The following is a 23,858-nucleotide window of genomic DNA, read 5'->3' on the forward strand; positions in this document are numbered from 1 at the left end:
GGTATATCGGTATGGGGAAAGCTGTTTTCTCATTCAGTACTTTTCAATAGATAATTAGATTAGTCTTTTTATGCTGACTCAGTTCCAAGCACAGATGTTGTAGATGATTGCATGCAGGTGGCTCCACACCAGTGACGGCTGCTGAGGGAACAATGGCTCATAATAATGGCTGGAATGGAGTCAATGGAATGGTATCACACACATTTTTTTTTTTGGGGGGGGGGGGGGGGGGGGGGTGATGTGTTTGATACCATTCCATTTATTCCATTCCAGACATTATACTCAGCAGCCTCCATTGATCCACACAGGTGTTCTTCAGATGACTCTCACGCTGCTGTTCACCCACAGCTGCACTTTATGCACTTATTTGAGAAAAGAACTAGCTTATGAGGCTATAATCGATACATTTATTTACACCTAAGTATTGGTCATAGCATAAGAGACAGAAATTTCGGAAAGATTTCAGACCTCAAACTAAATATCAAGAAGTGATCTTTATGAATTTATACATGCCATTTTAGAAATCTTCAAGTATTCAGGTGAGAGTGTTATTAAGCACCACATGAGAGGATGAAGTGTTGATATGAGGGTATTTATTTTTTTATTTAATTTAACTTAACTAGGCAAGTCAGTTAAGAACAAATTTGATTTGTATTTGTTCGATCTTAGCTAGCTACTTAGCTGGCTACATAGCCGTCTTTGTATCGGTGATAATTGTGTAGTTATCAAGGTTCGCTGAGGTTCGCTAGCCAGGTATTCTCGCCCTAACGTAACGCAACGTAACGTAGTCAACCCTGCTAGCTAGCCAGCTAGCCACAGATTAGCAGCACTGTAGAAACGATTACATTACAACGGAACGACTTGACTTGTGTAGTGTTAGCTAGCTACATAGTTTTCTTTGCTATCTTTGTATCTAAGATAATTGTGTAGCTTTGAGTAATTATCGGTTAGCTAGCCAGCTATTTTTCGCCTGCCGCGCTGCCGTCCTCCTACCTAGCCAACACTGCTAGCTAGCCAACTTCTACCGAATAGCAGCACTGTAGTAACCTACATTACAACGGAACGACTTGATTAGCGTAGTGTTAGCTAGTTGTCTTTGCTGTCCTTGTATCCATGATAATTGTGTAGCTTAGAGAAATTTAGTGAAATTGTCGAGGTTACCTAGCCAGCTTCACTTTCAACAACGTAGCCACTGCTAGCCAGGCTACTTCACCAGCCAGCAGTACTATATCATTTTGGTCAATAAGATCTTGTATTTTATTTTTTTTTTGCAACGTAAGCTTAACTTTCTGAACATTCGAGACGTGTAGCCCACTTGTCATTCTAATCTCCTTTGCATTAGCGTAGCCTCTTCTGTAGCCTGTCAACCATGTGTCTGTCTATCCCTGTTCTCTCCTCTCTGCACAGACCATACAAACGCTTCACACCGCGTGGCCGCGCCCACCCTAACCTGGTGGTCCCAGCCCGCACGACCCACGTGGAGTTCCAGGTCTCCGGTAGCCTCTGGAACTGCCGATCTGCGGCCAACAAGGCAGAGCTCATCTCAGCCTATGCGTCCCTCCAGTCCCTCGACTTCCTGGCACTGACGGAAACATGGCTCACCACAGATAACACTGCTACTCCCACTGCTCTCTCTTCGTCTGCCCACGTGTTCTCGCACACCCCGAGACCTTCTGGTCAGCGGGGTGGTGGCACCGGGATCCTCATCTCTCCCAAGTGGTCATTCTCTCTTTCTCCCCTTACCCATCTGTCTATCGCCTCCTTTGAATTCCATGCTGTCACAGTTACCAGCCCTTTCAAGCTTAACATCCTTATCATTTATCGCCCTCCAGGTTCCCTTGGAGAGTTCATCAATGAGCTTGATGCCTTGATAAGCTCCTTTCCTGAGGACGGCTCACCTCTCACAGTTCTGGGTGACTTTAACCTCCCCATGTCTACCTTTGACTCATTCCTCTCTGCCTCCTTCTTTCCACTCCTCTCCTCTTTTGACCTCACCCTCTCACCCTCCCCCCCTACTCACAAGGCAGGCAATACGCTTGACCTCATCTTTACTAGATGCTGTTCTTCCACTAACCTCATTGCAACTCCCCTCCAAGTCTCCGACCACTACCTTGTATCCTTTTCCCTCTCGCTCTCATCCAACACTTCCCACACTGCCCCTACTCGGATGGTATCGCGCCGTCCCAACCTCCGCTCTCTCTCCCCCGCTACTCTCTCCTCCTCCATCCTATCATCTCTTCCCTCTGCCCAAACCTTCTCCAACCTATCTCCTGATTCTGCCTCCTCAACCCTCCTCTCCTCCCTTTCTGCATCCTTTGACTCTCTATGTCCCCTATCCTCCAGGCCGGCTCGGTCCTCCCATCCCGCTCCGTGGCTCGACGACTCATTGCGAGCTCACAGAACAGGGCTCCGGGCAGCCGAGCGGAAATGGAGGAAAACTCGCCTCCCTGCGGACCTGGCATCCTTTCACTCCCTTCTCTCTACATTTTCCTCTTCTGTCTCTGCTGCTAAAGCCACTTTCTACCACTCTAAATTCCAAGCATCTGCCTCTAACCCTAGGAAGCTCTTTGCCACCTTCTCCTCCCTCCTGAATCCTCCTCCCCCTCCCCCCCCCTCCTCCCTCTCTGCAGACGACTTCGTCAACCATTTTGAAAAGAAGGTCGACGACATCCGATCCTCGTTTGCTAAGTCAAACGACACCGCTGGTTCTGCTCACACTGCCCTACCCTGTGCTCTGACCTCTTTCTCCCCTCTCTCCCCAGATGAAATCTCGCGTCTTGTGACGGCCGGCCGCCCAACAACCTGCCCGCTTGACCCTATCCCCTCCTCTCTTCTCCAGACCATTTCCGGAGACCTTCTACCTTACCTCACCTCGCTCATCAACTCATCCTTGACCGCTGGCTACGTCCCTTCCGTCTTCAAGAGAGCGAGAGTTGCACCCCTTCTGAAAAAACCTACACTCGATCCCTCCGATGTCAACAACTACAGACCAGTATCCCTTCTTTCTTTTCTCTCCAAAACTCTTGAACGTGCCGTCCTTGGCCAGCTCTCCTGCTATCTCTCTCAGAATGACCTTCTTGATCCAAATCAGTCAGGTTTCAAGACTAGTCACTCAACTGAGACTGCTCTTCTCTGTATCACGGAGGCGCTCCGCACTGCTAAAGCTAACTCTCTCTCCTCTGCTCTCATCCTTCTAGACCTATCGGCTGCCTTCGATACTGTGAACCATCAGATCCTCCTCTCCACCCTCTCCGAGTTGGGCATCTCCGGCGCGGCCCACGCTTGGATTGCGTCCTACCTGACAGGTCGCTCCTACCAGGTGGCGTGGCGAGAATCTGTCTCCTCACCACGCGCTCTCACCACTGGTGTCCCCCAGGGCTCTGTTCTAGGCCCTCTCCTATTCTCGCTGTACACCAAGTCACTTGGCTCTGTCATAACCTCACATGGTCTCTCCTATCATTGCTATGCAGACGACACACAATTAATCTTCTCCTTTCCCCCTTCTGATGACCAGGTGGCGAATCGCATCTCTGCATGTCTGGCAGACATATCAGTGTGGATGACGGATCACCACCTCAAGCTGAACCTCGGCAAGACGGAGCTGCTCTTCCTCCCGGGGAAGGACTGTCCGTTCCATGATCTCGCCATCACGGTTGACAACTCCATTGTGTCCTCCTCCCAGAGCGCTAAGAACCTCGGCGTGATCCTGGACAACACCCTGTCGTTCTCCACCAACATCAAGGCGGTGGCCCGTTCCTGTAGGTTCATGCTCTACAACATCCGCAGAGTACGACCCTGCCTCACACAGGAAGCGGCGCAGGTCCTAATCCAGGCACTTGTCATCTCCCGTCTGGATTACTGCAACTCGCTGTTGGCTGGGCTCCCTGCCTGTGCCATTAAACCCCTACAACTCATCCAGAACGCCGCAGCCCGTCTGGTGTTCAACCTTCCCAAGTTCTCTCACGTCACCCCGCTCCTCCGCTCTCTCCACTGGCTTCCAGTTGAAGCTCGCATCCGCTACAAGACCATGGTGCTTGCCTACGGAGCTGTGAGGGGAACGGCACCTCAGTACCTTCAGGCTCTGATCAGGCCCTACACCCAAACAAGGGCACTGCGTTCATCCACCTCTGGCCTGCTCGCCTCCCTACCACTGAGGAAGTACAGTTCCCGCTCAGCCCAGTCAAAACTGTTCGCTGCTCTGGCACCCCAATGGTGGAACAAACTCCCTCACGACGCCAGGACAGCGGAGTCAATCACCACCTTCCGGAGACACCTGAAACCCCACCTCTTCAAGGAATACCTAGGATAGGATAAAGCAATCCTTCTGCCCCCCCTTAAAAGATTTAGATGCACTATTGTAAAGTGGCTGTTCCACTGGATGTCATTAGGTGAATGCACCAATTTGTAAGTCGCTCTGGATAAGAGCGTCTGCTAAATGACTTAAATGTAATGTAAATGTAAACAAATTCTTATTTACAATGACAGCCTAGGAACAGTGGGTTAACTGCCTTGTTCAGGGGCAGAACAACAGAGTTTTACATTGTCAGCTCAGGGATTCAATCCACCAACTTTTCGGTTACTAGTCCAACCACTAGGCTACCTGCCGCCCCCAATCAGCTCATTAGCTCATAGGTGAGTTCTGTCCCTGTAGGACAGTGTGCTGTCGTGCCTGTCTTTCTGTGTTCCAGACGTGAGGCTCAGATTGCGTAGAGCATCTGTCCTGTCAGGCCACATCAGGCGGCTCCCTCTTAAAGAGCCCTAACGAGCACCTGAGTGTAATCGGCCCACTCAGAGTTCACTCTAATGACAGGCCTTACTCTCTTCTCCCCCTCTCTCTTTCTGTCCTTCTCTCTCCTCCCTCCCTCCCTCTCGCCCTCTCTCTTTTACAACATGCACCTGCACTTGGCCTCCTTATGAGGCTCCTTGAAACACTGATCTGGGTCCAGTTGGCCCTGCCATCCCAGCAACAGCCCTGGTCCAGCCATCAGAGGCACAGTGTGCCCAGACTGACCACATCCACAATGCCTCACAGCACATGAAGTTGGTGCGTGCATGGAGCTACTTAGACAGGCCCTTGGAAACCATGTGGACTCCGTAGGTGTCCTCCCTCCTGCAAACATGAAGCCCCCGGAAACCACTCACACCGCCGCACATCCAATCAGGATCACAGAAAGGAGCCATGTCCTGCGGCAAGTCATCTGCTCTATCAAACATTATCACTGACTACTCTCTCTCAGGTATTGTACACTCAGCTCAATGTCTTATTCCCCACCATATCCCTGCAAGCCCCCATGTCCTACTCTCTACAGAGGACGCTTCTTGTGCAGCAGCAGTGTTGCCGCACTCACACAGGATGTGGAGAGGGCAAATAGGATGCGCACATTTTAATCACATCCTGTGTGTGTGTGTGGTAAATGTGGCCAACAGCGACACACGAAAATGTATATTGTGTATCTGTGAATGTGTGGGTAATATAGGAAACGTAATCAACAAAATGCAAAGCAGATTTTCCTGGAAGGTATTTAACCAGGTTTTTACCCAGGGTCAATGGGAGGGCTTTAGCCTGCTTCTGTTTGTGATTCCCACCAGCTGATGCTGTGATAGCTTAGAAAGGAAGAGAGGCATCACAATAACCAGAAACCAGGAAGTCTGAAAAGCCCCAGGGGCAGACATATAGTCAGACAGAGAGAGAGGTGGGGGGGACAATGGGTAGTCTGCCAGAGGGCAAGGAGACACCAAACCAGGAGGAAGGACAGCAGACACAGGGTCAGACAGGCTAACAGACAGACCGTGGGTTGGAATGGTATTCTATTCAGACCTGTTTCATTTGAATGGCCTTTTTGCCATTGTCACAAAACCAGACTGAAAACCCCATGCCTGAATCTCCCTGGTAGGCTTGGTGAACATAGGTCAAAAGTCAGGTTCTGTTCAACAATGGGTCTTTGTATTGGAGCTGATTCTATGGTATTGGCCATGGACGATATTAGTGGGTTTCCATGAAATGTCAAGATTGGCTGCTGTGGGTGAAAATCCAGCACTTGGAGAAAAAGGAAATTAGGAATATACTGTACGTATAATTATTTAACTACATGTAACGTACATGTGAGTAACGGCAGTCTAAGTCGTCCTCAGACGAGGAGAGGCGAGAAGGATCTGAGGACCAATGTGCAGCGTGGTAATTTTCCATAATTTAATTAACACAAAACAAGACACTATACAAAATGACAAAACAAACTCTCACAGTCCTAGCTGGTGCAGACAAAACACAAAGACAGGAAACAACCATCCACAATCCCCAACAGAAAACAAGCCACCTATATATGATTCCCAATCAGGGACAACGATTGACAGCTGTCTCTGATTGAGAACAATATTAGGCTGAACACAGAAACAGACGAACTAGACACACAACATAGAATTCCCACCCAGCTCACGTCCTGACCAACACTAAACAAGCAAAACACATAAGAACTCTGGTCAGGACGTTACAGTGAGCTAAATAGCTGTAAGTAGCAGTAGAAAAAAGTGGGGGGAAGAGAAACAAAAAAAAAAAGTTTTTACATAGGGTGTGTTTTTGGTGTGAGGGGTGGTGTGTGTGTGGTGTGTGTGTGTGTGGTGTGAGGGGTGGTGTGTGCGTCTGGTGTGAGGGATGGTGTGTGTGTTTGGTGTGAGCGGTGCTGTGTGTGTGGTGTGAGGGATGGTGTGTGTGTGTGTGTGTGTGTGTGTGTGTGTGTGTGTGTGTGTGTGTGTGTGTGTGTGTGTGTGTGTGTGTGTGTGTGTGTGTGTGTGTGTGTGTGTGTGTGTGTGTGTGTGTGTGTGTGTTCAGTGTGAGGGTTGGTGTGTGTATGTGTTTGGTGTGAGGGTTGGTGTGTGTGTGTGTGTTTGGTTTGAGGGGTGGTGTGTATGTGTGTGCTTCAGTGGGACAGAGTGTGTGGGAGTGTACTGAACCCTTGGAATAGAATGTGTTGTAAATATCTGTGTGCAACAATCAATACCATCACTGTTGTAAACAAGATAAGAGAGCATTGGTTTGAAGTGTGTGTGTGCTGCTTGTGTGTGTGAGTGTGTGTGCATGTGCGTACAATGGAGCCCTAATGGGGTAGGTGAGTGTGTGTGAGCGTGTGTGTGGGCTGCAAGGCCACCCTCTGATCGTCTCCTTGGCAGCCGCTGTGGTGAAGTGCACTCTGGGTGCTTGAGAGGCCTCCCAGAACAAGAAAGAAAAGACACACACTAAACGCTTTATCAGAATTGTCAAGCTCTATTTGTCTGCTTGCTCGGCAGGGACTAGTGTAGCCTAGATGCAGCTCTGCAAGATTGTGCAATGTTATGATGCCAGCCCCCTCACACGCACTTTCCCTCCCCCCATTCGGCTTCCCTTGTTTGATGTGGTCTTTGGAGAACTCTGTTTAAAGAAAATCTTCTCCCACTTTGAAGTCTCCCTCTTTTCCCTCTTTATCTCTCTTTTTCTACTCTTTTTATCTTCTGGTAGTTTGTGAGGGAGAACATAACAAACAGGGATGAAATTGGATACTTGTCCTACATATGCTGCTCACCTCGTGTTATGAATTTGAGACATATCTCAAGAAGAAACTATTGTTTGGTTAAGGAATGGTTACACACCTCCTGTCACCAAACACTGGGATTTTAAGTGACTGGCTTCTTTTGATACAAAAGCCTTGGGAGAAGTGTTTTGATGTCATTCCAAGCATTTATCAAACACTGTTATGAGGGTTGAAGTCTTGAACTGCGCCTGGTATGCTTAATCAAATACAGCGGGTGTCATTTTCGGATTTTCACTGCAGAGACAATTACTTCAAAGCTCTTTCATCTGCAGCTAAAGTACATTTATCTTTTTGACTTGACATCCTCCACTCACAAAGCATGGAATTTACTCTCAAGTGGTGACAAGACAGGTTTGACATCTCATTGTAGTGTGGAGAAATTCCTGCACGGAGCCTTCGCCGTGTGCTGCCACTTTAAGAGCTCACCAGCTGTCAGGAAGATGCAAACCCATAGAAACTTGCCTTGTTCTAAAGCACAGTCTTGTCAGCAACACTGCTTTGATGGTAGCGCAACAATTTGCTGTAGTTAGTTCCTGTTGAAGTCTGTTTTAAATTGCAGAGACAAGAGGAGTTAAAGTCAATTCCACTTCAGCTCCAGTCAATTCATGAGTGAAAAAATCCCCATAATGCACCATGAGGATTTATTAGATGTATTCCCTTATATTTTGATGAAGGGAATTCATTCTTATTAATTGTTTTGGATTTATATGGAATGGGCTACGACCCTGACTGAAATACTGTCTCTTGAGTACAGCGTAGTATAAGTACATCAAGCTTCATAAAGTATGGCTTTATTATATCAATCTCCTAGTGTTTTGAAACATAACGTAAAGGGAACCAGTGGAGGCAATTAGATAAATTGCCTTTGCTCTTAGCTCCGAGGCCTCATTATGCATGGCTGGCTTGATTGACCTTCTTCAAAGTAATCAGGCAAAGAGAGCAGCTGTGTTCACAGGTTAGTAGAACTCATATTAACCATGTTTACAGAGGTCAGGGATCACAGCCTTCATTAACTGGCTTGATCAGATGGCCCCAATAAAAAATAGCAGCTAATGCCCACTATGGTAATGAAATATGTGACCCAGGGTAGCTTAAGGAATAACAGACTACAGTTTAAAACCCTAAAGGGAGATAGTGGACATGTTACATCACAGGTTGGAGGGGTTAATGCTATACCCAGGCCTTTTCCTCGCCCATGGCCTATCTATGGGCATTAATGATCAATGTCCACTCCCTCCCCTGTGGAAAGACAGACAGACAAACAGGAATCAGCTGTTGCCAGGGAAACAGCCCGAGGGTCTGTAGAGTGGCGTGGGAGAGATGTTAGGTAAGGAAGGAGGGAAAAAAGACTGGTACAAATGGAGGGAGGAAAAAAGACCACAGTGGTGGTGGAATCTAATTCGATTTTGACAGGGATATAGAGGGATATTTCCCCCATGCGCAGGTGTGTGTGTGTGTGTGTTCATGCCCATGTGCGCATGTACCTGCGTGCATCTGTGCCTGAGAATAGCTTGACTGACGCAAGCCATTACAGACCGGCTTTAGAGCCCTGGCAACCCTGCTCTCTCTCCTCCTGCTCCTCCTCTTACACCCCCCCAGTCCTCCTCTCTCTCTCTCCCACCATCCCTTTCACTTCTCTCGCTCTCTTGGCATGAAATGATTGCATATGGAACGTCATATAATCAGATTCTGTCACTGTCTTAAATACTGGATTTTATCAAAAGTGTTATCTATGTGCATTGACAGATTGGACTGCATAAAGACACAGTATATGTATATATGTATGTACACTGAACAAAATCATCAACACAACATGTAAAGTGTTGGTCCCATGTTTCATGGGCTGAAATAAAAGATCCCAGAAATGTTCCATACACAAAAAGCTTATTTCTCTCAAATGTTGTTCTCAAATTTGTTTACATCCCTGTTAGTGAGCATATTTCCTTTGCCACGATAATCCATCCAATTGACAGGTGTGGCATATCAGGAAGCTGATTAAACAGCATGATCATTACATAGATGTACCTTGTGCTGGGGACAATAAAAGTCCACTCTAAAATGTGCAGCTTTGTCACACAACACAATGCCACAGATGTCTCAAGTTTTAAGGGAGCATGCAATTGGCATGCTGACTGCAGGAATGTTCACTAGAGCTGTTGCCAGAGAATTTAATGTTAAATACGATACCATAAGTCGCCTCCAATGTCGTTTTAGAGAATTTGGCAGTACGTTCAACCGGCCTCACAATCGCAGACCACTTGTAGCCAGGCCAGCCCAGGACCTCCACATCTGACTTCTTCACCTGCGGGATCGTCTGAGACCAGCCACCCGGACAGCTGATGAAACTGCGGGTTTGCACAACTGAAGAATTTCTGCACAAACTGTCAGAAACCGTCTCAGGGATGCTCATCTGCGTACTCATCGTCCTCATCAGGGTCTTGACCTGACTGCAGTGTGGTGTTGTAACCAACCTCCGTGGGCAAAGGCTCACCTTCGATGGCCACTGGCACGCTGGAGAAGTGTGCTCTTTAGGGATGAATCCCGGTTTCAACTGTACCGGGCAGATGGCGTCGTGTGGGTGAATGGTTTGCTGATGTCAAGGCATAAGCTACAAACACAATTGCTTTTTATCCATGGCAATTTTAATGCAGAGAGATATCGTGACGAGATCCTGAGGCCCATTGTCGTGCAAAAACCTAATGTTTCAGCTTGATAATGCACAGCCCCATGTCGCAAGGATCTGTACACAATCCCTGGAAGCTGAAAATGTACCAGTTCTTCCATGGCCTGCATACTCACCAGACATATAACCCATTGAACATGTTTGGGATGCTCTGGATGGACGTATATGACAGCGTGTTCCAGTTTCTGTCAATATCCAGAAACTTCACACAGCCAGTGAAGAGGAGTGGGAGAACATTCCACAGGACACAATCAACAGCCTGATCAACTCTATGCAAAGGAGATGTGTCGCACTGCATGAGGCAAATGGTAGTCACACCAGATACTGACTGGTTTTCTGATCCACGCATATCTGTATTCCCAGTCATGTGAAATCCATAGATTAGGGCCTAATGAATATATTTAAATTAAGTAATGTCCTTATATGAACTGTAACTCAGTAAAATCTTTGAAATTCCTGCATCTTGCATTTATATTTTGTGTGTGTGTGTGTGTGTGTGTGTGTGTGTGTGTGTGTGTGTGTGTGTGTGTGTGTGTGTGTGTGTGTGTGTGTGTGTGTGTGTGTGTGTGTGTGTGTGTGTGTGTGTGTGTGTGTGTGTGTACTGTATATAATTTGTAGTGTCCAGAAAACTAGAGTCTCAGGCTTTGACATGACTCGTTGCTAAAATGTTATTCATGAGTGTGCAGTCTGGTAACTGTTTTGTGGACCAACATGAAAGGGACCTGTGAGTTCCCCTGGTCTTCTTTCCATTCTCTATTTCCTTAAAAATGACATATAAACCCCCAAGCTAGCTAGAGTCAGGCCACCTGACTGACTTTGATCCTGTGCCTGGAAAAACATGTGTGCATCTATCCAACCCCACCCACACACTTAGTTTGAACATACACACGCGCACACACAGAGAGAGCGAAAGAGAGAACAAGGAATGCTTGGAATCAGAAAATACAATTAATTGATACAAATGCAAAGCCTCCAATGAGAAATGTGGCCATTGGCCTACAGTGTGTACAGGCCTACAGTTCTCACACAATGTCATTGTATTTTCCTTTTCCTGTCATTGTATTTCTCCACCTGTCAAAGGGCATCCATCCAGACTAATTTTCTCTCAGCCTATCCTGGTCAGAGCCTCTTCCAGTCATAGTGAATTTACCAGACAGTTTCTGGAAGCAGCAGCTGTGGCAGGATGCCCAGGAGGTTACATGCTTGCAGTGCTTTCAGCCCAAACCTGTTGCTGAGTCTTCTAAACTGTGTGAATTAATTTAAATCACGAATATATTGTCATGTCTCTATCTGTTTGGGGTGTAAAGGTGATGCATCCTGTGATACTAGCGATTTGAATATGCTTCTACAAGAGACTTACAGCCAGACACGTACACACAGGAGGCCAGGAGTTTTGAGCAATCCGAGTCATTAAGTACAAGTTGTACGTCAGTGAGAAACGTTGCTCAATCGCCTCCTAAACCACAAGGCAAGCAAGCTGTGACCTCACCATTCAGATGGGTTTGAATTAGCAAGGGGAAATGGCTTAACGATACATATTAGGAGGCTAAAAACATTCCACTCAGACACAATATTTCCATAAAGGAGTTGAGAGGAAGGAAGAGTCAGATGGTGTTAGTCATGTGAAGTGGTCAGTGTCTTTGCCAGCCATGTCGTTCCATTCATTCAATAATGGGCTTTATGGCTTCAAACCATATGTGTTTGTATTTAGATGTACTTGAGCGAATCCAGTAGGCTTTTATTGTACTTTATGTTTATGGTACAGTATGTGATATCTACAGGAAATACCAAATGCTGCTTAACTTTAACATGGAAGCAAAGGTGTTATAACTTCCTGTTAACTTGGGGTATTTCCCTTTGTTGCGTTTCTTGTTTCACTAATTAAACAAACACAGTCCGCACCTGCTAAAGTCTGTGACCAGACAACAATAAATCTCCTTTGAGAAAAAAAGCAAGTCTGTTGCAAATGACCAGTATCCGTTTAAAGTGTATGACATCTCTCTGACCTCAGGGTGACACCATATGAAGTTCATCTGTGATAAAAAGAAAAACAGTGGCGTGTGTATTATAGTGTTGAGCATCAGTATCTTGAACTCAAAAAGCCACCTCCAATCATCCCATCTAACACCTCAAAGCTTATCCTACACGGGTGAAACACTACACATTTCTGCTTACATTCCATGACCAAGAGGCTAATGATAATACTTTGAAAGGAAGTGTTGTGTAAAACCTTTTCTTTTTTTATATTCCATGGTCACTCTCTAATCCAGGTCATCATACATGCTTGCTATCTTCACTGTCCTCCCAACCACCCACCCACCTCGTCCTTTTTGTCTTAACAAACAGCCAAGCTGGTGATTAATAACCACTAATGCCATTGTGAGGAGGGCCTCACACAGAGGCAGACGGAAATGGGATCTTTCCACTAAGGCAGAAGAGAGTTACTCATCTCAAGGTGAAATCCCTCTGTGATGCCCATGTTCTCCTTATTGACCTCAGGTGTGTCAGACCACAGGGGACGAGGGAGAGGAGAGTCTGGGTCACATTAGAGCGCTTATCACTAACTGCTGTAGTCCAACACATATCTCTTTCACATGAGGAACCAGACCAACCAATCAGAAAATAAGCCCAGTATCCTGTGGGTGGTTGGAATCAGACCAGTATCAAGTTATTGATTTACACTGTATCTAGACTGAGAGGCCACCATAGTGGCACAATGGAAATATTAGCAATCAAACAGTTTACAAGGTGTACTGCATTAGAGTGTGGATGATAAACATTTATACAGATTCTGTATCTTAATTTGATCAACCTGTTTTTGCAGGACTTTTTCCAAACGTCTAGTGTATTCCAGGTTTAAAAATACCTCCACTTTAACATTTCAGACTTGATTTGCCCTAACGAAAAATGTGTCAAACCTTACAAAAAAAACATGAATTATAATTCACATTTCCTGTTGCAGCAGGATTATTTTCCTGCTGTAGCAAACTGGCTCAAATTAAAATCCGTAATCACCTCAAACTGTTAGAAGAATGATGCAATGTACTTCTGTCAATGCACTTGTACAGAAAGTGTTGGTAGAACATTAATTTGTAAGTCCCTCTGGATAAGAGCGTCTGCTAAATGACTTAAATGTAATGTAAATGTAAACATTATTGATAAAGTAACTGATTCTCAATCTCTTGTAGAGTATGGTTCTTCTCCTGAGAGTAAACCACCTGATAGAAAAAAAGAACCTGATTGGATGGGGTTGTCCCTATTTCTGCGTCTAGATCTCACATTCTCACCCAAAACTAGACTGCTCCTACAATGTCTCTCTCTCTGTAGGTGTGTGGGCGGGAATAGGAGCAGAACATAACATTTCCCCATGGAGTCTGACACAGAGCAGCAGCGCCAGGGGAAGAAATACTGTCCTCCTTACACGGATGTCAATCACACCACATAACTGGCATGGTTTCAAATGCTACTGTCAATCACATCACACAGGGTGCGTGTGTGTGTGTGTGCACATGTGTGTGTGTGTGCGTCAATATCTATGTACGTGTGTGTGGGTTTGTGTGGATGTTTGTCTGTGGCTTTTGGTTCTTGGTGAGTCGGACACTGAGCATCCCTTGTGATTCGTGTGGCTGAGTCACGAGTAAAATCCCATCCCACTCTAGCCACCACCTCGTGTTGGGGGTCTCTTCATGGACATGACGGCTAGACCAGAGACCAGATCCACGATAGCAGAAATTGCTCCTGGGGAATCTGTCTGCGGCTACCCAGTGTTAGATCCATTCACTCAGGGCTTGCTCTGTAGTTTAGTTCAGACTAACAAAAAACTACAATTCAGTGTTGGACCTGTGCCCAAATGTGTCTCAAAGCAATTATGTTTCTCTTGAAGATTATTCTATCAATGCCATCGGGGTATACTGGTGGCAGAGAGGGGGGCGGTAGTAGCTGCACGCTTAGAGAGGAAGGCAGCGTGAAAGAGAGCGATAACACAACCGAGACAACAGATATGCAGACAGATAAGGCTTTATTACTCGACAGTGGAAATGTGGGCAAGGCAGCGAGAGTTGTAAAAGAAAGGCGATTAGTCCCAGACAGTTAGATTCTTCACCTCCCGTCCTTCCCCCCTTGCTGCAAAATAACCCGTCTGCAAATAACGATCTAACAATCCACACACACACAGAAAGATATTAAAATCATAATGGCAATCATGTGCCGATCCCTCCCTCCATCTCTCATTCTTTCTCTCTGTGATTCAGCCGCACCGGGCCACAGCTGCCAGCTGCTAATGGCTTCCAGATCCAGCCAATCTCTTCCTCCCTCTGTTATGCTCCCTGTTTCTCCGCACTATTTCAGTGGAACAAAATGGATGTGGAAATCCGCTGCACTTCAGTCAGTGAGTCAGCCCGCTAGGCCGCTTTTGAAGGAAAACCACACCAGGGGGTTGGAGAAGTAAAGCACTTTGTTTTTCATAAATCACTGCCGAGGTTGTTTCTTTTTTTCTGTGTCAAACGGAAGGTCTGCGTGCTTGACTGAAATACTGTATGTGTCCGTGTGTTTACACCGGGGACCACGTTAACAGAAACGCTATTAAAAAGGATTTAGCTAGGGCACTGCATCGCAGTGCTAGCTGCGCCACCAGAGTCTCTGGGTTTGCGCCCAGGCTCTGTCGCAGCCGGCCGCCCCCGGGAGGTCCGTGGGGCGATGCACAATTGGCATAGCGTCGTCCAGGTTAGGGAGGGTTTGGCCGGTAGGGATATCCTTGTCTCATCGCGCTCCAGCGACTCCTGTGGCGGGCCAGGCGCAGTGCGTGCTAACCAAGGGGGCCAGGTACACGGTGTTTCCTCCGACACATTGGTGCGGCTGGCTTCTGGGTTGGAGGCGTGCTGTGTTAAGAAGCAGTGCGGCTTGGTTGGGTGGTGCTTCGGAGGACGCATGGCTTTCGACCTTCGTCTCTCCCGAGCCCGTACGGGAGTTGTAGCGATGAGACAAGATAGTAATTACTAGCGATTGGATACCACGAAAATTGGGGAGAAAATGGGATTTTTTAATTTATTTTTTAAATGAAAAAATAAAAAAATAAAAAGAATAAGGATTTATTCTCCCTGGAAACTGAAAGGGAGTTGTGTGTGTAATTGCTGTGAGATCGGTATTGTGGTTTAACGAAAACATATTGATGATGGTGTGTGTGTGTGTGTGTGTGTGTGTGTGTGTGTGTGTGTGTGTGTGTGTGTGTGTGTGTGTGTTTAATCTTAATCAGAAAAGGGTGAGTGTTATAATGAATAGCGCTGTATGAGCAGCTCATGTATTAGTGTGTGGAAGTGACTTTACGCCTGTCTTCCTAAGTGAAAGCAACAGAGGGGGAGCGAGGGTTTGCATGGAAATGACAGCTATTGTTTTGAACACAATGTGTGTTTGTGACTGATGACGAACAAACGGCCTGCGACAGCAACTGGCAACCCTCCGAATGGAGCCTGACAGGCAGGCGACACAGAGAGAGCATGGGCGCGCATCACAACAACACAACTGACAAACACAAGCCTTTACTCCCACCACTAATAAACAGCGCAGCCAGCCGAATGAAGACCATGCACTTAACATAGCCTAGAAGTATCTCTGTTTTATATCAACTACCTGATGACACTTTCATGGTAGCCTAACAACTGTGGCTGTGAAATGGGGCTTTTTCTTTCCAATTGTTATTACTCAGTGTTACTCATCAGTGGCAGCAGCAGTGTGGCCTCATGGGCCACATACCACAGCGGTTACAGTGGCACAAAGAGTCCAGTGAGACTGAAGCCTATCAATCATGTGAGGTCACTGTGGTTAAGCAGAAGGGAGAGTGGGACGGGGCCCTTTTGTTGTATGTTGGTGTGTTGCGGACGGTGACGTCATCTCTTGCGGAGACTGTCATTAAAGAGTGATAAATGTCCCATATATTTAAGAGGGGGTAGAGGTGCTTGGTTTGCAGGCTAAACGTTCTCTAATTGGGGGGTGAGGGTGTTGTATGGTTGCAGGGGGCCAGGGGTCCTGGTGGGGAAAAAAAAACTAACCGCAGAATTATGTCAGACCATTTGTGAAATGAACCGCTTTGAGGGTGGATGAATGGTTAAACAGAAAGGCTGTCCAGAAATAGAGGAAATAATGGCAATAAAATATGTGGTTCCCTCCATGAGATATATAAATACTTACCATTGTTTGGTTCCCTCCATGAGATATATAAATACTTACCATTGTGTGGTTCCCTCCATGAGATATATAAATACTTACCATTGTGTGGTTCCCTCCATGAGATATATAAATACTTACCATTGTGTGGTTCCCTCCATGAGATATATAAATACTTACCATTGTGTGGTTCCCTCCATGAGATATATAAATACTTACCATTGTGTGGTTCCCTCCATGAGATATATAAATACTTACCATTGTGTGGTTCTCTCCATGAGATATATAAATACTTACCATTGTGTGGTTCCCTCCATGAGATATATAAATACTTACCATTGTGTGGTTCCCTCCATGAGATATATAAATACTTACCATTGTTTGGTTCCCTCCATGAGATATACAGATACTTACCATTGTGTGGTTCCCTCCATGAGATATACAGATACTTACCATTGTGTGGTTCCCTCCATGAGATATATAAATACTTACCATTGTGTGGTTCCCTCCATGAGATATATAAATACTTACCATTGTGTGGTTCCCTCCATGAGATATATAAATACTTACCATTGTGTGGTTCCCTCCATGAGATATACAGATACTTACAATTGTGTGGTTCCCTACCATGAGATATATAAATACTTAAAATTGTGTGGTTCCCTCCGTGAGATATATAAATACTTACCGTTGTGTGGTTCCCTCCATGAGATATATAAATACTTACCGTTGTGTGGTTCTCCCATGTTTTACCTCTACCATGTTTTACCTCTACCATGTTTCACCTCTACCATGTTTCACCTCTACCATGTTTCACCTCTACCATGTTTCACCTCTACCATGTTTTACCTCTACCATGTTTTACCTCTACCATGTTTCACCTCTACCATGTTTCACCTCTACCATGTTTCACCTCTACCATGTTTCACCTCTACCATGTTTTACCTCTACCATGTTTTACCTCTACCATGTTTCACCTCTACCATGTTTTACCTCTACCATGTTTTACCTCTACCATGTTTCACCTCTACCATGTTTCACCTCTACCATGTTTCACCTCTACCATGTTTTACCTCTACCATGTTTCAGCTCTACCATGTCTTACCTCTACCATGTTTTACCTCTACCATGTTTCACCTCTACCATGTTTTACCTCTACCATGTTTTACCTCTACCATGTTTCACCTCTACCATGTTTCACCTCTACCATGTTTTACCTCTACCATGTTTCACCTCTACCATGTTTCACCTCTACCATGTTTTACCTCTACCATGCTTCACCTCTACCATGTTTCACCTTTACCCTGTTTTACCTCTACCATGTTTCACCTCTACCATGTTTTACCTCTACCATGTTTCACCTCTACCATGTTTCACCTCTACCATGTTTTACCTCTACCATGTTTTACCTCTACCATGCTTCACCTCTACCATGTTTCACCTCTACCATGTTTCACCTCTACCATGTTTCACCTCTACCATGTTTCACCTCTACCATGTTTTACCTTTAACATGTTTTACCTCTACCATGTTTTACCTCTACCATGTTTTACCTCTACCATGTTTTAAATATCCTCTTGACCACGTCTGGACAAGCACTTGGCACACACTTACCACATTCAATGACAGGTTGGAGTGACAATAAATGATAGTTCAGTAGCTGTTAGGGGCCTTTTCAGGACCCTCTAGCTGCTGGAGGTCTTTCTTGTTATCCAACCAAGTTTTAGTGTTGACTGCTAGGCTAGTAGCTCTGTTCTACACTTCAAAATGCTCCCGGCAGCGGTCACAGCCGGCCAGGCAGCTGCGAAAGCAGGACGAGCACTGTGCGAGCCGCTTGTCAAAATTCGATACGGCCCGCTGCAAAGCATGACAGGGCAAACTGTAGTGGAGATATTCAGAGTCTGTGGATTAACGCCGGCGGGAGCGCCGATAGAAAAGAAAAAGTGATGACTCACCGAACTTCCCAAAATCCCCCTCCCCTTCACGATTTACGGGAACAGGAATGTTGTTTCCTTTTTTCTCCCAGTCCCAGGCATTTATCTTTTTTTGACAGGCTGTGGGGTCAGGCTCTGGGTTAATGTTTGTCTGTGTGGCTGTTTAATCTTTCCTTCAGGCGAATGGGTAATTGTGGACGTGGCCATTTGAAAGTTTGCTAGCAGTGCGGGGGAAGGAAGGCTTGTTAGACAGATATCACTTTGTTTTGGACCCAAAACCAGAACATTGGCTTTTCTATAGCTGGGCTCACCAGCTGCCAAAACTTAATTTACCACCTTTTTAAAAAGGGGTTATGTTATTATACTGGTTATACTGGTTCATATAATCACTTAATAAGAAGTTTTTGGTTAATTGGATCCTGTCCAGTTGCCCTACATTTTTTGGCTTAAAACAGGCATAATGTAACAGACATTACCAGAGCTACTGGGAATTTGGGGGACTTTTCCTCTCCATTGTTTAAGTATTTGATTTGTGTGAGTGGTGAGAGAGTCTGGATGGGATATAACAATGGACGACAATGGGCATTTATAACACATTTATTTATCACAGAAATGTATATGGATGCCTATGAGACACTAAGACAGTATATAGGCTTGCTGACTCTTTAAGTCAATGTTAAACCAATAAATGCACATAAGAGATCTATGCATTATTAGGTTCCATTACATTGGACATAGGTACAGTAGCCTACTATAGGCTACAGTTTACACACCAATGTAATGTTTATCAGTGAACACTGAAAGCCAGGGCCCGCCCCACAGATAACAAAAGCAATGCATTGGGATAGGGAGTGGTGGAGTAGTGAGGTTGAGCTGCCTGAGATTAGGTCTGCTTTTCTCTGCCCTGCAGGGTGTGAGTGGGTGGAACTGTAGCTGACCCTTCATTAAAGGTTGAAAGTTCACAGGGGTCATGCTTTCAACAAAGCTCTAATGCTAACACTAACCTTTCCAGACACCTCCAGAGTGTATCCACTCACTCAGCTGTACTGTACTCTCCTATCCTTATCTTCTTTGACTACCTCTTTGTAGTCTTCTTTGACTACCTCTTTGTAGTCTTCATTGACTACCACTTTGTAGTCTTCTTTGACTACCTCTTTGTAGTCTTCTTTGACTACCTCTTTGTAGTCTTCTTTGACTACCTCTTTGTAGTCTTTTTTGACTATGTCTATACAGTCTTCTTTGACTATGTCTATACAGTCTTCTTAACAGTGTTTATTTGAGGGCAGTAACCATGGCTTGAACATCTTCAAAGGATACGAAAACTGATGCAATGTGTTTAGAACATGACAGGAGTTTGTGCTGGAAGAAGAGACTCATCAGTCACTCAGTCTGTATGGTCACCAGTCAGTTAGTCTGTCACTTGGTTGGCATGTCAATCAATGGAGCAGTCCATCCGTCACTGTGTGGGTGAGCGGCGTGGACAGCAATTCACCTGGTCTTGGATCAGTCACTAGACGCTGTCTTAGTGGATCAGTGTCTAGAGGTACAGGACGCCCTGCACCCCCAGACCTAGACAATGACTGGTCTGTTAACAGTGCTAAAGGCACATAGATGGGAGAGCAACAGGTGGGCAGGCAGCCCGGCCTCCCACTCTGCATCTGGGTAACAGCTGGAATGAAGGATGCCAAACAAGTCAGGCAAACAGAGAGGATAGAGGAGGACAGAACATCAATGTTTTTATTTTAATTTCCTACAGCAAAGATGTTTTGTTAAGATGTGTTAATTACAAATACAGTATATACATATAAAGTGGGTAAAACAGTATGTAAACATTAAAGTGACTATGTACAGTACCAGTTAAAAGTTGGACACACCTACTCAGTTTTTCTTTATTTTTACTATTTTCTACATTGTAGAATAATAGTGAAGACATCAAAACTATGAAATAACACACATGGAATCATGTAGTAACCAAAAAAGTGTTAAACATATCAAAATGTATTTTATATTTGAGATTCTTCAAAGTAGACACTCTGCCTTGATGACAGCTTTGCACACTCTTGGCATTCTCTCAACCAGCTTCAACTGGAATGCTTTTCCAACAGTAGTGAAGGAGTTCCCACATATGCTGAGCACTTGTTGGCTGCTTTTCCTTCACTCTGTGGTCCAACTCATCACAAACCATCTCAATTGGGTTGATATCGGGTGATTGTGGAGGCCAGTTCATCTGATACAGCACTCCATCACTCCCATTCTTGGTCAAATAGCCCTTACAGAGTCTAGGTATGTTGGTATGTTGGGGTCATTGTCCTGTTGAAAAACAAATGATCATCCCACTAAGCGCAAACTAGATGGGATGGCATATTGCTGCAGAATGCTGTGGTAGCCATTCTGGTTAAGTGTGCCTTCAATTCTAAATAAATCACTGAAGGTCTCACCAGCAAAGCACCCTCACACCATCACACCTCCTCCTCCATGCTTCACGGTGGGAACCACACATGCAGAGGTCAGCCGTTCACCTACTCTGCATCTCACAAAGACATGGCGGTTGAGCTCTGTCGCAGCCGGCCGCGACTGGGAGGCCCATGGGGCGGCGCACAATTGGCCCAGCGTCGTCTGGGTTAGGGAGGGTTTGGCCGCCAGGGATATCCTTGTCTCATCGCGCACTAGCGACTCCTGCTGCGGGCCGGGCGCAGTGCACCCTGACCAGGTCGCTAGGTGTACGGTGTTTCCTCCGACACATTGGTGCGGCTGGCTTCCGGGTTGGATGCGCGCTGTGTTAAGAAGCAGTGCGGCTTGGTTGGGATGTGTTTCGGAGGACGCATGGCTCTTGACCTTTGGGAGTTGCAGCGATGAGACAAGAAAGTAACTACCAACAATTGGATACCATGAAATTGGGGAGAAAAAGGGGGTAAAAAAATAAATAAAGGACATGGCAGTTGGAACCAAAAATCCCAAATTTGGACTCATCAGACCAAAAGACAGATTGCTCGTGTTTCTTGGCCCAAGCAAGTCTATTCTTCTTATTGGTGTCCTTTAGTGGTGGTTTCTTTGTAGCAATTCGACCATGAAGGCCTGATTCACGCTGTCTCCTCTGAACAGTTGATGTTGAGATGTGTCTGTTACTTGAACTCTGTGAAGCATATATTTGGGCTACAATTTCTGAGACTGGTAACTCTAATGAACTTATCCTCTGCAACAGAGGTAACTCTGGGTCTCTTTCCTGTGGCGGTCCTCATGAGAGACAGTTTCATCATAGCGCTCAAAGCTAGAATTAGCCATCCTGTGTGGTCCAAGAGTGTCCATCAGATGTGTGTGTGTGTGTGTGACAGCTCTGTGTGGACACTGTGATGAGGATGAGGGGGGACAGGGAAGAGGGCAATCACAGGGTTAAAAGCGCTGCACTGCCCATGCCTCAGTGGAATTAAAGACAGGCTAGATGCAGGCATGTTGATTGCGGTGGACAGGGCCAGTAAACAGGGCCAGATAGCTGAGTCAGGTGGCTTGTCACTCTGGGTGAAGGGCTGTGGCTTCACTCTGAACCCACACTTGTTGACAAGTAGAGCTCAAGTCCTGCTGTATAATTAAGGTTGTTAGGGAAGGGCATCAATTGGCAGAGCTGCAGCCATCTGCAGCAGGGTAAATGGCTGAATATGGGTGTGTGTGTCTGTGGAGAATGTGGACAAGAAAAATCGGGAAGTTGTGCAAGCTTGGAGGTGTGGCAGGCTCTTTTTGAAAAGATTCTTTAGAATTTGGTCTCACACCCTATAGAGAGTGCATTTATAGATAAGTAACTGTAACAGTATAACTTTAAACCGTCCCCTCGCCCCGACACGGGCGCGAACCAGGGACCCTCTGCACACATCGACAACAGTCACCCACGAAGCAGCGTTACCCATCGCTCCACAAAAGCCACGGCCCTTGCAAAGCAAGGGGCAACACTACTTAAGTCTCAGAGCAAGTGACGTAACTGATTGAAATGCTACTAGCGCGTACCCGCTAACTAGCTAGCCATTTCACATCCGTTACATAACCACACACATGCACACACACACACAGCTCTGTATTACTATACTTATGAGGATTTTATTCTAACCTTAAACCCCCCTATACCCCCCCCCCCACACTCTCTCCACACTATTGATGTGTTTCATTTTACTGGTACAGTACTTCATTATGCCGGCAAGCACAGTCACGTAGCAACACAAACACACACATCCCCAGGTTCAACACGGCCTCAACCATGCCACCAGGCAATCTCAATGGTCTCAACAATTTGGTTAAAGGGCGTATGGAATGTGTCTGAAAGGGCAAGGGCCAGGGTGGTGCAGGGTGGTGCAGGGTGGTGCAGGGTGGTACAGGGTGTTTCATTGTTTAGGCTGTGTGGGCGACGTGTGTGTTTGCAGTACTTCACCATGTGCTGGGAGAAACAGGTTCAGGTGGAGTCTAGCCTATTATTAGTCTTACTCTGCAATTACTGAATGTATTACAATTGAAAAACAGTGTCCCCAAGCTCCTTTTAGCAAGATTCAAGCATTTGTTATTTGTAGCTGATGACATAATGTATATACACTGTGTGTACAAAACATTAGGAATACCTTCCTAATATTGAGTTGCCCTCCCCCTTTTTCCCTCAGAACAGCCTCAATTTGTCGGGGCAGGGACTACAAGGTGTCGAAAGCGTTCTGGCCCATGTTGGCTCAAATGCTTCCCACAGTTGTATCAAGTAGGCTGGATATCCTTTGGGTGGTGGACCATTCTTGATACACACAGGAAACTGTTGAGCATGAAAATCCCAGCAGTGTTGGAGTTCTTGACACAAACTGGTGCGCCTGGCACCTATTACCATACCCCGTTCAAAGGCCCTTAAGTCTTTTGTCTTGCCCATTCACCCTCTGAATGGCACACATACACAATCCATGTCTCAATTGTCTCACAGCTTAACAATCCTTCTTTAAACTTTTCCTCCCCTTAATCTACAAATATTGAAGTGGATTCAACAGGTGACATCAATAAGGGATCATAGCTTTCACCTGGATTGACCTGATCAGTCTATATCATGAAAAGTGCAGGTGTTCCTAATGTTTTCTTCACTCTGTGTATGTTCTTCACTACAGATATGCAAGTAATATAAACAAACCAAACAATTACTGGTTTTCCATAGGTTAAATAGACTGATACATTCCTATTAAGCAACTGGGCCTAAATCCAACATGGGAAAAATGCCGAAGGGCCAAAATGTAACACAGTCTTGTCATAATGTAGCCTATAGATTGTTAAATACATTATACATTACACAGTGGTTGTATAATATAATCTCCATGTGTTGTGTGAAGCTAAGATGCTTTTTCCCAGAGGAGGGCGGTCAACCATCCTGTGTCCATGGGGCCAGGGGCGGATTGGGACTAGAAATTGGCCCTGTTATTTCTAACACACCGGACCATTTTGTTTCTTGTGGCCCCCACACTGGCCCATTTTCCGAAATGCCAGATGGCCAGTCTGCCCCTGTATGGGGCTCTG

Source organism: Salvelinus fontinalis, chromosome 34 (assembly GCF_029448725.1).
Source record: "Salvelinus fontinalis isolate EN_2023a chromosome 34, ASM2944872v1, whole genome shotgun sequence".
In the NCBI taxonomy this organism is placed as follows: Eukaryota; Metazoa; Chordata; class Actinopteri; order Salmoniformes; family Salmonidae; genus Salvelinus; species Salvelinus fontinalis.